Genomic DNA, 12,704 nt, shown 5'->3' with positions numbered 1-12,704 from the left:
AAAATATCACCAGTTTGGAGATAGTCAACAGTGCGAGGAATCATTGCAAAGGATATACAAGTCTTCAGTGGACTTCGCAGGACAAGTGAATCAGGATATACATCAAGAACGTTGAGAAGTTCAACTTTACAATCAACAACAAGAAGAAGGCTGCTGGATAAGTAACTTTGATAATGAGTTTATTATGTAGGATTGATTGTACGGTATGTGTTGACTCACTAAAGTATTGTTAAACCATACTTTTCTTTTGATTAAAAGACTCAGATATTGTTAACTTAATTAAACAGTGTGTTTTGTTGTGCATTCTGAAGTGAATTTGGGAAAAATGTGTTTTTGGCCGTGAGTCATTACCGACTCGTTACAGTTTAAACAATAACAAGATCGCTTTAAAATGTAGAGACAGTAAAACCACTCTCTAAATTTCTAATATTACAAGATGATCAATTAGATTGCGATGATCGAGGGACAGAATCGAGCTTACTAATAAATTAAAATTGAGCTAACCTGAGTTAGCTTATCATTTTTAATCGAATAGACTGAAATTCAAATCCATTAGATTGAATTTTTAATCTTATTTTGGATAGTCTTGGATTAGCGTTTATTTTAATCCAATATTAATCCATGATAAGATTTAAAAGGCGAATGTTATGGATTTGAATTTTAATCTATAAGATTAAAATTAGTAAACAAATTCAGATTAGTTCAATTTTAATCTATTAGATTAAGAATTTCTAATCTAAGCTTGGATTGCCTCATCGCTGTCTAATCGATTAACTTGTTTTAATCTTAAGAATTTAAAGAGCAGGTTAATGTTTAAAAGTAGTTCAACATATCATTATATGTCATCTTCTGTTATTTCTAAATTAAATATCTGTTAACTTACATCAATTCATAAAAGAATTTAAATATTGTGAATATAAAGTGCAACTGAACCGCACATTATTTTACGTGGTCAATTTTCAGGACTTGGAAATTGTCAATTTGACAGTTACATGTCAAAAAATCCGAAAATATAACGATTATACAGTTAATGAAATTGTGAAAAAAAAATTGAAAATCTTTGACAACAACATCGACAACATCAGCAACAACAACAGGAACAAAATCCTACCCAGGGGATACTCACATACGGGGATGTGCCTCTCAATGTGGGAAATCCTTAGACATGAATCTATATTTTGAAGAAAAATATGTATCTCCTTTTGAAGAAAAATATGTATGAAGAAGACATGTATCTGCTTTGAAAAAAATTCCGCGCTACGTATGACAAAAACACAGTAAATTAACTAATTTTTAACATACCGTTTTTCTCGCGTTACGCGCGACATTTATGTGCTTACGCGAATGTAAAAATCGGTCAAAACTCTATTAACAAGAAATGGGTCCCAATTTTTACAAAAAATACCATTAGAAATGTGTAAGGGTGCGGCAACTCGAGCAGCACACCCCATCGAAAATCATTTTTGACGCGGCAGCATGGGAGACTTTCATACATACAAAGAAATACATTTGTGGAGCAACAACGAAGCATTCCTCGATCTAACTCGTATGTCATGATATCCGTATGTTTGTTTTTGGCTTGCCATAGAATGCACTTAGCTATTTCCGGTAAATCTAAAAAGCCCAATAATTTTGTTAAGTTGCTCCATTACTTTCATATTATCATCCGTTTTAGTTTTTGACATATAAATGTAAGTATGCTAAGTGAGTTAAAAACGTCAATGTATCATTTTGAAAACACGTCATACTTTTTGACAGCTAAATTAAAGTGCTGAAAGTGTTTAAAGTTTTTACTATACATGATCTTTGAGTAAATTGTAAATATTGGACTGTACTTTTTTCTGAATCTAATTCTCTTTCTAGAACACAAAAATTAGACAGAGAGACTAATAGATATACATACAGACAGGCAGACACGCAGACAAATAAGTAAACACAAATACATACCGAAACAAAAATCGTAGAACATTAATTTCACTAATTGTTATTTTACGTGGCGTTGCAAAGTCCGGAAAGTCGACTTTACTTGCAAAATTGAATCTACATTGGAAACATATTATCGCAAGTACATTCTCAAATTTATTGAAACGGCATTATTTAATGATACACCACACCCACACCCATGACAGTGCTGCTTTTTTCAAATGCACAAAATAAAATGTAGAATATTAATTTCATTATTTTTTATGATTTATTCTACACGGCATTGCAGAGTCTGGAAAGTCAACTTTACTTGCAAAATTGAATCTACATGGGAAACATATTATCGCAAATACATTCTCAAATTTATTGAAATGACATTATTTAATGATACACCACACCCACACCCACAGTGCTGCTTTTTTCAAATGCACAAAATAAAAATGTAGAATATTAATTTTATAATTTTTTATTTGATTTGTTGTACACGGCATTGCAGAGTATGGAAAGTCGACTTTACTCATAGAATTGAATATACACTGGAAACAGATGTAAATGTATAGTGATATACAAAACACACCCCTACGCACCCCCTTTATCTAACCAAACACACCCCACCTACAACAATACCCACACCCACATACACACCCCACCCGCACCCACCCACCCACCCCTACCCTCACATGCATGCAAATCTCCCATGTGTATATACAACCACTAACACAACCAACAGCAGCATCGTCATGAGCAAGCAAGAGTAGCAACCACCACCACCACCACCACCACCACCACCACCACCACAACAACAACAACAACAACAATAATAATAATAACAACAACAACAACAATGACAACAATTAACAATACACAATTACCCCGAAGTACATTATACCTACATTCTGAATTCTATTGGAATGGCATTAATAAATGTCATACATTAGTTCTACATACTGTTCTTATTAAACATCAATTCTACACATACGAAACCCCATAATACTCTCACTTTTGACAGTACAGAAAAAGTTAACTCTGAAAAGCGGGTTGTTAGCATGAAATAATTCCAAAGGTCATTAAGCAGTGATGGTTAATGGATCTATCAAGATTGACATAAAATAACTGAAATGAGGTTGGCTTTCATTGCTTTGTTTCCTCCAAATTCACATCTTGGATAAAATTGTATTAATGTTCAATTTTCCTCTTTCGTTATCGTTAACACTCGCGGGACGGACTCTTTCACATCACTCCAATTACTGAAACAAATTACCTCTCTGTGCACTGTCAATAAGTATGAAGCAAATAAAGCGAGGTAATGGTATATGTTAGAGAGACTAACCCAAGGGCTAGCCCGATGTGAGTTTTCCAATGACGTTTGCTTTCTCATTATAGTCTCGATTCTAGGGTTACCATATAAGACTGAAATTTTGTAGCATGAATCTAAAAATCTAATGGCAGATTAGTGAACGGTGTTGTTTAGGAAAAAAGCCATTGATGGTGTGGACTCGGCCAATTACAGAACATAATCCGTAGCAATTTGGTTCATGACATCGAGTAGCTCGTCCTTTAACACGCTGTACTGGACCATCCATGTGGGCTAGTTCGAGATGATAGGGTCATATTTTAACAAAAACTATAACAAAATATTTAAATATACATGGAATTACTTTGAAATGCGTACAAACGTGCCTAGTATTGGTTTTATGGACTTTTAAGCTTTTATACATCTTGGTATATTTTTTCTAAGAGCAATTCGGAATCGTCTGATTTTAATAGTGAAGCACTATAACCGCGATGCACTGCATTTATTATATATAGGGAGTCTTTCTTGTAATGAACAACAACCACGAGCTAAAAAGTAATTGCGAGGAGGTCTTCATTATTTGCTGCATTCAAAAATCACACTAGTGCAATTAGAGGAGAGAGCTATATGAAAACAAGCCCGGCGTATCTTGAAGGCAATACACCTGGTCGAATCAGGAAATGAAATGGGCTCAAAAGCACCCTGGCTATAATCCAATATCTAGCCGGCTTTATTGCTTTGCTTTTTCTGACATAGAATATTATTAAAATTCATTTTAATTACGCATACTTCTCATCATGATGAGAACATAGACAAGTTGATTGCTTCTTAATATTATCTTGCCTACTGCACGGATCCGTTGATCAAATGACTATCGTACGTCATCAATTATTAGATGAGATGAGTCCAGTTCTTCACAAATTGGTTGACAAAATGTTTTTTTGCTGAAATTGTTTACCTGGTTTGGGTAATAAAGAATATCTTGAGAAAACAGGTGCCAAAGAATTGCTATGCTTTCTATGATAATAAAAATGAATGATTTGTAAATCGAATGCCATCTCATTGTAGGATTTTACATATTTCTTATTATTTTTGAAATCGTTTGCTTTTTTATAAGTTCAGATTAATGAAAATCTCGCGCTTTTGCATTTACTGTACATTTAATTACATATAATAGCATTGCACTTCGCCTATATCCCTTAGCACGTGGGCTGAGACATTCCATAAGCCATATAAAATGTAAATGCATCAGTAAAATCATGATACTTTACATTTCCCTTGTTACACGTTGCGATGGGACATTGCATAAGAAATATAACATAATGTAATCAGCTCTAATATATAGGCGCAGTACCCTTACCAACCATCTAGGATTTTTCCTTGAGGTCCCGTACTGTCAAACCTAAACAATCTACAAGAAATGTAAGCTGTTGTTTCTTTACCCATGGTAATGTCAAACACTGATCTGCAAGGAGGCCGTGCATTCACCATGTTTACAAAGATACACTGTGATAAAAAAAAAAAGTACAAATATATACAGTAGTAATAAAATACAAATTTTATAAATGGTTCATGCAATTGTGAACAAATGGAATAAACATGTAAAAATCCAGATGAAAAAATATATATTACACAGGCTTTAGCAATACCCATAGAATTAGAATTACATATATCTACGTACCACTATAGCAGGTATATAGAAATAATTATGGGAAACATAGAATTTAAATCAGTTAATCTGAACGACTAATTACTACCATCTGAACGACTAATTGCTGCCAGTAAAGTTTGTAACTTTCTAACGACTAATTACTACCAATAAAGTGTATAACCTTTCTAACGACTAATTGCTACCAGTAAAGTGTATAACTTTCTAATTATGTTTTATAAATATTAATTACAACTGGTTCAGTCTGTTGAGTCATGTCTATATATTAGGTCGTATGAAATTAATGTTTTGATTCTCGTCCCCTCCCTCCTCAATTTATAGGATTTGTCAGATTTTTTTGTCAACATTTTTTAGACTTTAGAATACTGTATACATATAAATAAGTTTATTAGATAATTAGTGGTACTCTATGGGGTTTATCCCTAAGAATCTCACATTAAAAAAGCCTCCTTCTTTCCTCGAGCACTGTTGGAAAGACCGATAACTACTAACAATGCTAATTTCACATTGAAAAAAAAACCCCCCCCTCCTTCATCAATTCATGAAAATCCTCTGGACGAGAATCAAAACATTAATTGTGTACGGCCTTACGTTATAAGCAAAAGTGTGTCCAAAAACAGACAAAATACATGTCTAATAGTCATACTAATTTACATAAGTGTATTTCGTTTTGAATGCAAACACACTGATTGGGCTATTCCAGTTGAAATCCACACTACCCCTGTGGAAGATTTAGGAAATATCTTCCACAGGGGGAGTATGTTTTTTGAATGTAATTAGTCAGAGTTAATCACTTTGAAACCCATACTCCCCCTGTATTATGGCTTTACCTATATCTTCCACAACTGGTGTAAGTGTTTCAAATGGAAGCTACCCAATTGCCTATTATATTCAAAACTCATACTCCCTCTGTGGAAGACTTTAGCTAAATCTTCCACAGGGGTAGCGTGGATTTTAAATGGAATAGCCCATTATTATTCATTGGGTAAACTCTTTGTTATAAATCTTTACCTAACAATATCAAATTAAATCAAAGGCGTCTAGATGATTTTTTAACAACATTAAACTTAGCGTTTGCAAACAAATTAGTCTTTATTTAAACAACTAAGAGCCCATTGAAATGATATAATTTTACGACCACGTTTACATAGGTAAAAATATATGCAAAGACGTGTAAATATAATACTTTTAAAATACAATAAATAAAGATTTAATTGGTTAGGTAACCACTATGGTTGTTTTTGGTTTAAACTTGTTGATTTAAATAAACACTTAACTACTATTTTGAAATCGGAGATAAATACATATTCGTATCATGCTTCATTAATATCAATTGGCAATTCCAATTGATATCCATACACCCTATGGAAGACACGCCCTTAATCTTTCCCACAGGGCCTAGGGCGCCTTTGTTCCATAACCATTATGGTATAGGACATTTTTTGTTTTTGCTATAGCCCCCGAATGAAATGTATTTAATTATGTTTGTACTCACTCAGGTAGCATTGTGTGTGAATTTTACATCCGAACTATAGTGCTATTCTTTTTTGTGTCTAAAATGGCCCAAAATGAGGGTTTTTCAATATTGCGGTCCATTTCTAATCGTCACCCCCCATAGACTTTACATGTAAAATAAAAAGGCTCATAAGAATTTAATAGCACCTAGTTCGGATGTAAAATTCACACAAAATGCCTTTTGAGTGATAACAAAGATAAGTAAATACTTTTCATGCGGGGGCTATGTGGAATATTTTTAAAATGTATTCCTTGTACAATGAAATTTCACAATAAAATGTCCATTGGAAACAAAGATGAGGGATGCTTATCAAGTAGAGTAATTGATTCAGGTAACTCAATTTGAAATAAACATCTCCCAAAAAGTAATTACCCCCTTTAATGAATGACTACTATTCCAAAAGGATTAATCGTATGTCAAATGTAGGATATGAATTCGAAGCAGAATTTATTTCTGCTCATTATGACACCTCATTTGTTGCACGTTTTGACCCCCTCCAAATTCACGAAATAAGAAGACTAATCCAATGAGAGCTGAAAACATGAAGGCAATAGGATTTTGCTGCAACTTTCAAATCTTGGGTTACTTCCATTTAAATTCACGCTGCGACATCAATATTTAGACCATTCCAACAAATGAGGTGTCATAATGCGCAGAAATAAATTCTGCTTCGAATGCATATTCCACATTTGGCATACAATAAACCTTTTTGGAATAATAGTCATTCATTAAGGGGGGTAATTACTTTTTGGGAGAGGTTTACATACTTTATGTATCAAATATTACGATCATGTTTTTCATAAGGTGTATGGGTTTCAAACGGAATAGCCTCATATATTATATGATAATTTTAAACTGGTTATATATCACAAAGACCTACAACTGGTTCGTCACAAACACTTTTTATGTCAATACTTTACTTCAGAACGAAGCCATCGACTGTCTTCAAATGGGAGCAAAAATACTTTAGTAGGCCTATATTGTATTGCTGGTTTGTTTTACAATATCTACTTAACTATTATATATACTTTATTTCTATGCGAAGTCTGATCAGACAAAAAGAAGGAAAATAAACTTTTTTCTTTTTGAAAATAATGATGTTAGTTCTATACTTTATAACGGTCACGTCTATCATATTTTGCCATTCTCTAGTACAACATGGCAAGGGAACGAGAGAGTGCTTGAGGTGTATAGAGAGGTGAGAGGGGAGAGAGAAGGAGAGAGATTGAGGGGAGGGGAAGGCAAGGGGAGAAGGAGGGAGAGTTAGAAATGTAAAAAGAGAGGGTGAGTTCTCCCCGTCTCATTAGAGGGAGGTAAAAGGGAGAGAGAAAGAGAAGGAGAGAGAGAGGAGGGAGGGAGAGAGAGGGAGAGAGAGAGAGAGAGAGAGAGAGGGGATTGAGGGGAGAGGGAGGGGGAGAGAGGCGGGGAGAAAAGGAGGAGAGTTAAAGAGAAAGAGAGAAAAAAAGAGGGGGAGCTCTCCCCGTCTCATTAGAAGGAGGTAAAGGGTAAAGAGAAAGAGAAGGAGATGGGAGAGAGAGAGTCGAAGAGAGGAAATATAAGTGAGAAATAGACGATAAAGGACAAGAGAGTGAGAGAGACAGAAACGAGGGAGAGAGACAGAACGATACACAGGGGAATCTAACAATCTTCTTCTCCTTAAACCAAACATTTTGGTCACAACCTTCGACGCTCCTCCTAAACCTAAAAATCCCTATTAATTTAAAACCATCTTTCTCAATCAATACCAATTTTGAGCAATTTGCAAGTGAAGTCTAGCGAATGCATCTCATTTTAAAAGTATCTTACCTTTTTTTCAAAGTGGAATTTCATATTTCCATTAGATCGGAGGCCGGGTTAATAACCATAATATATTTGACAAAGAAAAGACATAGTAAAATGATAATACGTTTTCATTAAAATATAATTGGTAGCGTGACATGCATATACATGATATATTTCTGGTATTGAAAGCTATCTCTTTTTATTAGATTGCCGATGTTGTATCGCCGCGGTAATCCATTCTAAATTACGCTTCATTTGGAGGAGTCAAAATGTTTTAGAGCGCAATAAAGATAAGTCGGAGAATAGGCCGAGATGTTATTATAGACAGATTTGACGGTATCAACTACCGATTGGTTTACAATTCCGGGCTCAATGGGTTATCACGAGCTTCAAAGAGTATGGTGAAAGAATTTTATTTGATTTTTTGTTATATGAAGGTAAATTTCTACAAAAAAGCAACGAATCTTGAAATTTAATGAGGTACATTTGAAGCGCGTTTTATCATGTTAGTTGTCCGTGTCAATATGTTTTAACAACATATTGTTTGTTTGTTTTCAAAATATTTACTCTTAATAGGATACTGCTGAGAGGCAATGTCTTTATGCCTGTCTGGGTAAGGATCCTTACTAATTAATTGATCATTCACTAATTATTTCTGGATGATGTTAATGTTCACGAAGTAAATGAAATGTGTTTCTCCATCCAATAATAAAGGCTTTGGCTTTATGAATATACCATACACTATTAAAGGCCAACGAAAGTGTAAAAATTGTTCATTATTATATTGCTTAAGGGTAGACGAGGTATTGTTGGTCGAAGCAACCTAAAATCGATTTTCATTATCTAGATCAATATATTATTGAAAAATAACACCTTGATGTTTTGCAAAAGTTCATTCTACAAATCGTATACTTTGCAAACTTGCTAAATTTATTGTTGTTAATGAGTTATGTACGTTTGACAAAAGTGTTGTTGTTTCAGCCCTCTTTACAACGTAACTCAAGAACCGCAGCACCTATAAAAGTATATCTGTGATATTTTAATTCTTCTACACACTCGCTATGAATTGAGCAATGCAGTTTTTGCCAAAGCTCACTACCATTCGTAAGATGCTGTGAACTACCAAATCACAACAGTTTAAAATAATTAATAACCTTAAAAGTGAAGGATAAGTCATTCAAATTGTCATTAGGTATTTTTGAAATGAAAAAGTTAGCAAAAAACGAGTAAAACAGTATTAGCAAAGTTGAAGCCACGTTCAAATACGTACAGCTAATATCTCTACTTAAGGTGGTACTACACCCCTTGATAAATTTGTGACTTTTTATGCATTTTTGTCAAAAACTAATAACACACTGGTAACAAAAGTTATGTATATTATAGGGGCAAGGAATCCAGTTACTATATACACTGGAATTTCAGTGACTCAAGACAAGTAGTTATTGATTTATTGATCAAATATTGGTTTTCCCTCATTTTTGACTGTAACTCCACAACTGTTGTCTGTGCTGAAATAAAATTTCCAGTGCAGTAATTGTAGTCATTGCCCCTATAATATACATATCTTACTTGTCACCAGGGGTGTAGTACCCCCTTAAGTATAGAGAAATTACAGATTCATGTAAAATTTGCAAATCATGTAATTTGTCTACACAACCTTTGGTTTAACCACTAGTAGGCAAGTTAGCACATCTATGACAATGATGATTTTTTACAATCTTCCAAATGGACATAGGCTTTTGGCATGTTTGTGGGTTACGCGAACATATTGGATCTGTTGATTTCTGGAAACACAGGGTTAAAAGTCACAAATATATACCGTCTTAAATTAAAACGCATCCGAACCTCCATGAGTAGTCAACACACGGTGTAAACAACTTACCTTGGATATAATGTTCCGCTATCGTTCAGTATCATTACTTCAATGTTTACTTCAAGAGAACTATCACTTTCAAACAACAACGTTTCTGTGACCTTCAATGAATTTCGTATAATTTGGATACAAAACATACAAAAAAAGGCAGACATTTTGCCAGTATCTAAAAGTGCCATATTACTTATCTAATTTCCAAATAAGTTTTGCTGTTAAATAAACTATTGACTATACATCTTTTGAAACGACACAACTCTGACTAGAAATTGTAATTATGTACTACACAGTGCTACATCAGGGTGTCTTGAAAATGTTTATTTTAAGAACATCTCAGGATCATTACAAATATGGAAATATGCAATGCATTCTGTGTTGTACAAATTGTTAAGGAAACGATACGTTATTTAATAATTTTCAACAATATTAACAAATTAAAGCCTGTAAATTCCTAATATAGAAAATTGAGGAACCGTTCTTTTCAAAATACCTGTTTTAGGCGAATATTGAAGGCGACAGAATTTTGAAACCTGCGATGGTAATTATTCAGGCACAGTAAATTATCTTGGTAGAACGGTCCAAAACTAATGCTATCTGTTAGTTTTCTAAGCATGCACAGTCTGTGTCCAGAGGATGATTTAAGGAAGCCCCATCATGCACTGCAAACGTGTTATCACCAGAGTTTCAACTGCCACTTTACTTTTCAAATCCCATTGAATTCTGTGCAAAAGACGTTGTTTAAGAATTGTGCGTGTGTCATTATTAGTTGGTCGATTTCAGATCTAAAGTGATGTATGCATGAAGGATAATTCACACCTTCTGTAGGTAACATAAAATGTGAAATCGACCAGCATTGTGAATGCGTTTTATTGTAAATATATCAGTCCAAATTCAAATTTAACCATGAATGGCCGTCAATGCAATGTGCAAGCAGTCGTGTCATGTTCACTCACACAGCTGTGCTAACCGCAAGTCAACACAGTGGCGTGGTGGGAAGTGCTTAAATCATCCTCTGGTCTGTGTCCGCGACTACTTTCAAAATCAAAACCTTTTGCTTTGACAGCACATAATACATAAATAACTCTAAATGTGTTTATGTGGTGTCAAAACAAAATTATATTATTCTAAAACAGTATGGATAAAGTACCCCCCTGATGTAAATATGTTGTTTTTTAATGTAAAAGTTTTGTAATTTATAATTTCGTTAGTCTCGTACGTCACGTGTCACGTGTTCTATACCGCCTGGTCTTGACTGAAATTATATAATTGTCATTTTAAATTGTCAATTTAAAAAGATTAGTTTGCGTCTCACGTCAAGACAAACGCGCTGCGTGATTGGTTGCTGACCTGCGCAGTACGACATTTTTGGTCTGGTTGACAGGACGTCATGCGCAAACTATAGTCTTTTTAATTCGGTCTTCAATTATAACGTATATAAGAATAAATACACAACTCTTGTGCATTTTTTATTTTGTTATCCCGCAATTAGATGCAATCATTAAATTTAAACTCTATCATAATATTTGAACCAATTTTTAACACTATAGGGAAATCAATCTTGAATTGTCATTAACCAAGGTGCAAAAAGCAAACATAAAAAAGTAAAGTTTGGAAGTGGTAGTTTATACTACTGTATTTTTCTTTAATTTTGTTTAATTGACTGTACGATGCTATAGGGAAATAAATGGTGGGTTAATCGTTAAATAAATAGATTTCCTAATGTGATCATCTTGGAGTCTAATATCTTTCCCATTTACTTTCTACAATCCAAATACAAGAATTTGCATTTAATAGCTCTTTGGTATATTTAGATGACTCCGAGGTTAATACGAATGATGGAACTAAACTTGACGTAGGATAGAGAGACAGCAGAATGAGGCATCAGGAAATGCATTACTTAACTAATTGTACACACCATATATTCATGAATTGGTAAACACTAAGGCGAAAACAGAAATAAAATGCTTATTTATACGTTCAGTACTTTCAGATTAAAATGTTCTTAAATGCATTTTCGACCGTTAAATGTGAGGCAAAGAACTTTAACGGGATAATAGAAAGTTGGAACTAAATAATTTGGAAGAATATTGAGAAGTTAAAAGGGGAAAAGAGGAGAAGGTGTAAATAGATCGAAATAAATGCTATTATGTTTACTTTCATGTTCCGATTAATGTCCATCATACCCGCATGCGAAGCATGAACGGGTATATTGCCATTCTATGGTTTCTTCTCCTTCTCCTTTTCCTCCTCCATCAAACACATCATTCTGTCAAGGCTAGCGCTAAAACTACTAGGGCCACAGGGCCCATATGTGGCACACTTATGGGCCCTACCCCGTAGATTTATCCTTTGCCCATCTTGGCCCCAGAGGTCAAAGGTCACTGGCCCCAAATGTAAAAATACAAAGCATGCCGTTTCTCATCAAATGAAGCAGCCTCAGGGCCCTGAGTTGGTACAATGATAGCCCCAGGGTACTCTATATACACAAGTATACATGAGCCCCACATGTCATATATTATGGGCCCCAGGGCCCCAAATGTTAAAATAAGGGGCAACAGATTGACAGAGCTAGCGCTAAAACTACAAGGGCCCCAGAGCCCATATGTGGTACACTTCTCGGCCCTACCCCGTAGATTTATCCTTTGCACAT

The sequence above is a fragment of the Amphiura filiformis genome, chromosome 17, assembly GCF_039555335.1.
Source record: "Amphiura filiformis chromosome 17, Afil_fr2py, whole genome shotgun sequence".
Lineage (NCBI taxonomy): Eukaryota > Metazoa > Echinodermata > Ophiuroidea > Amphilepidida > Amphiuridae > Amphiura > Amphiura filiformis.
This window is presented reverse-complemented; position numbering follows the sequence as displayed.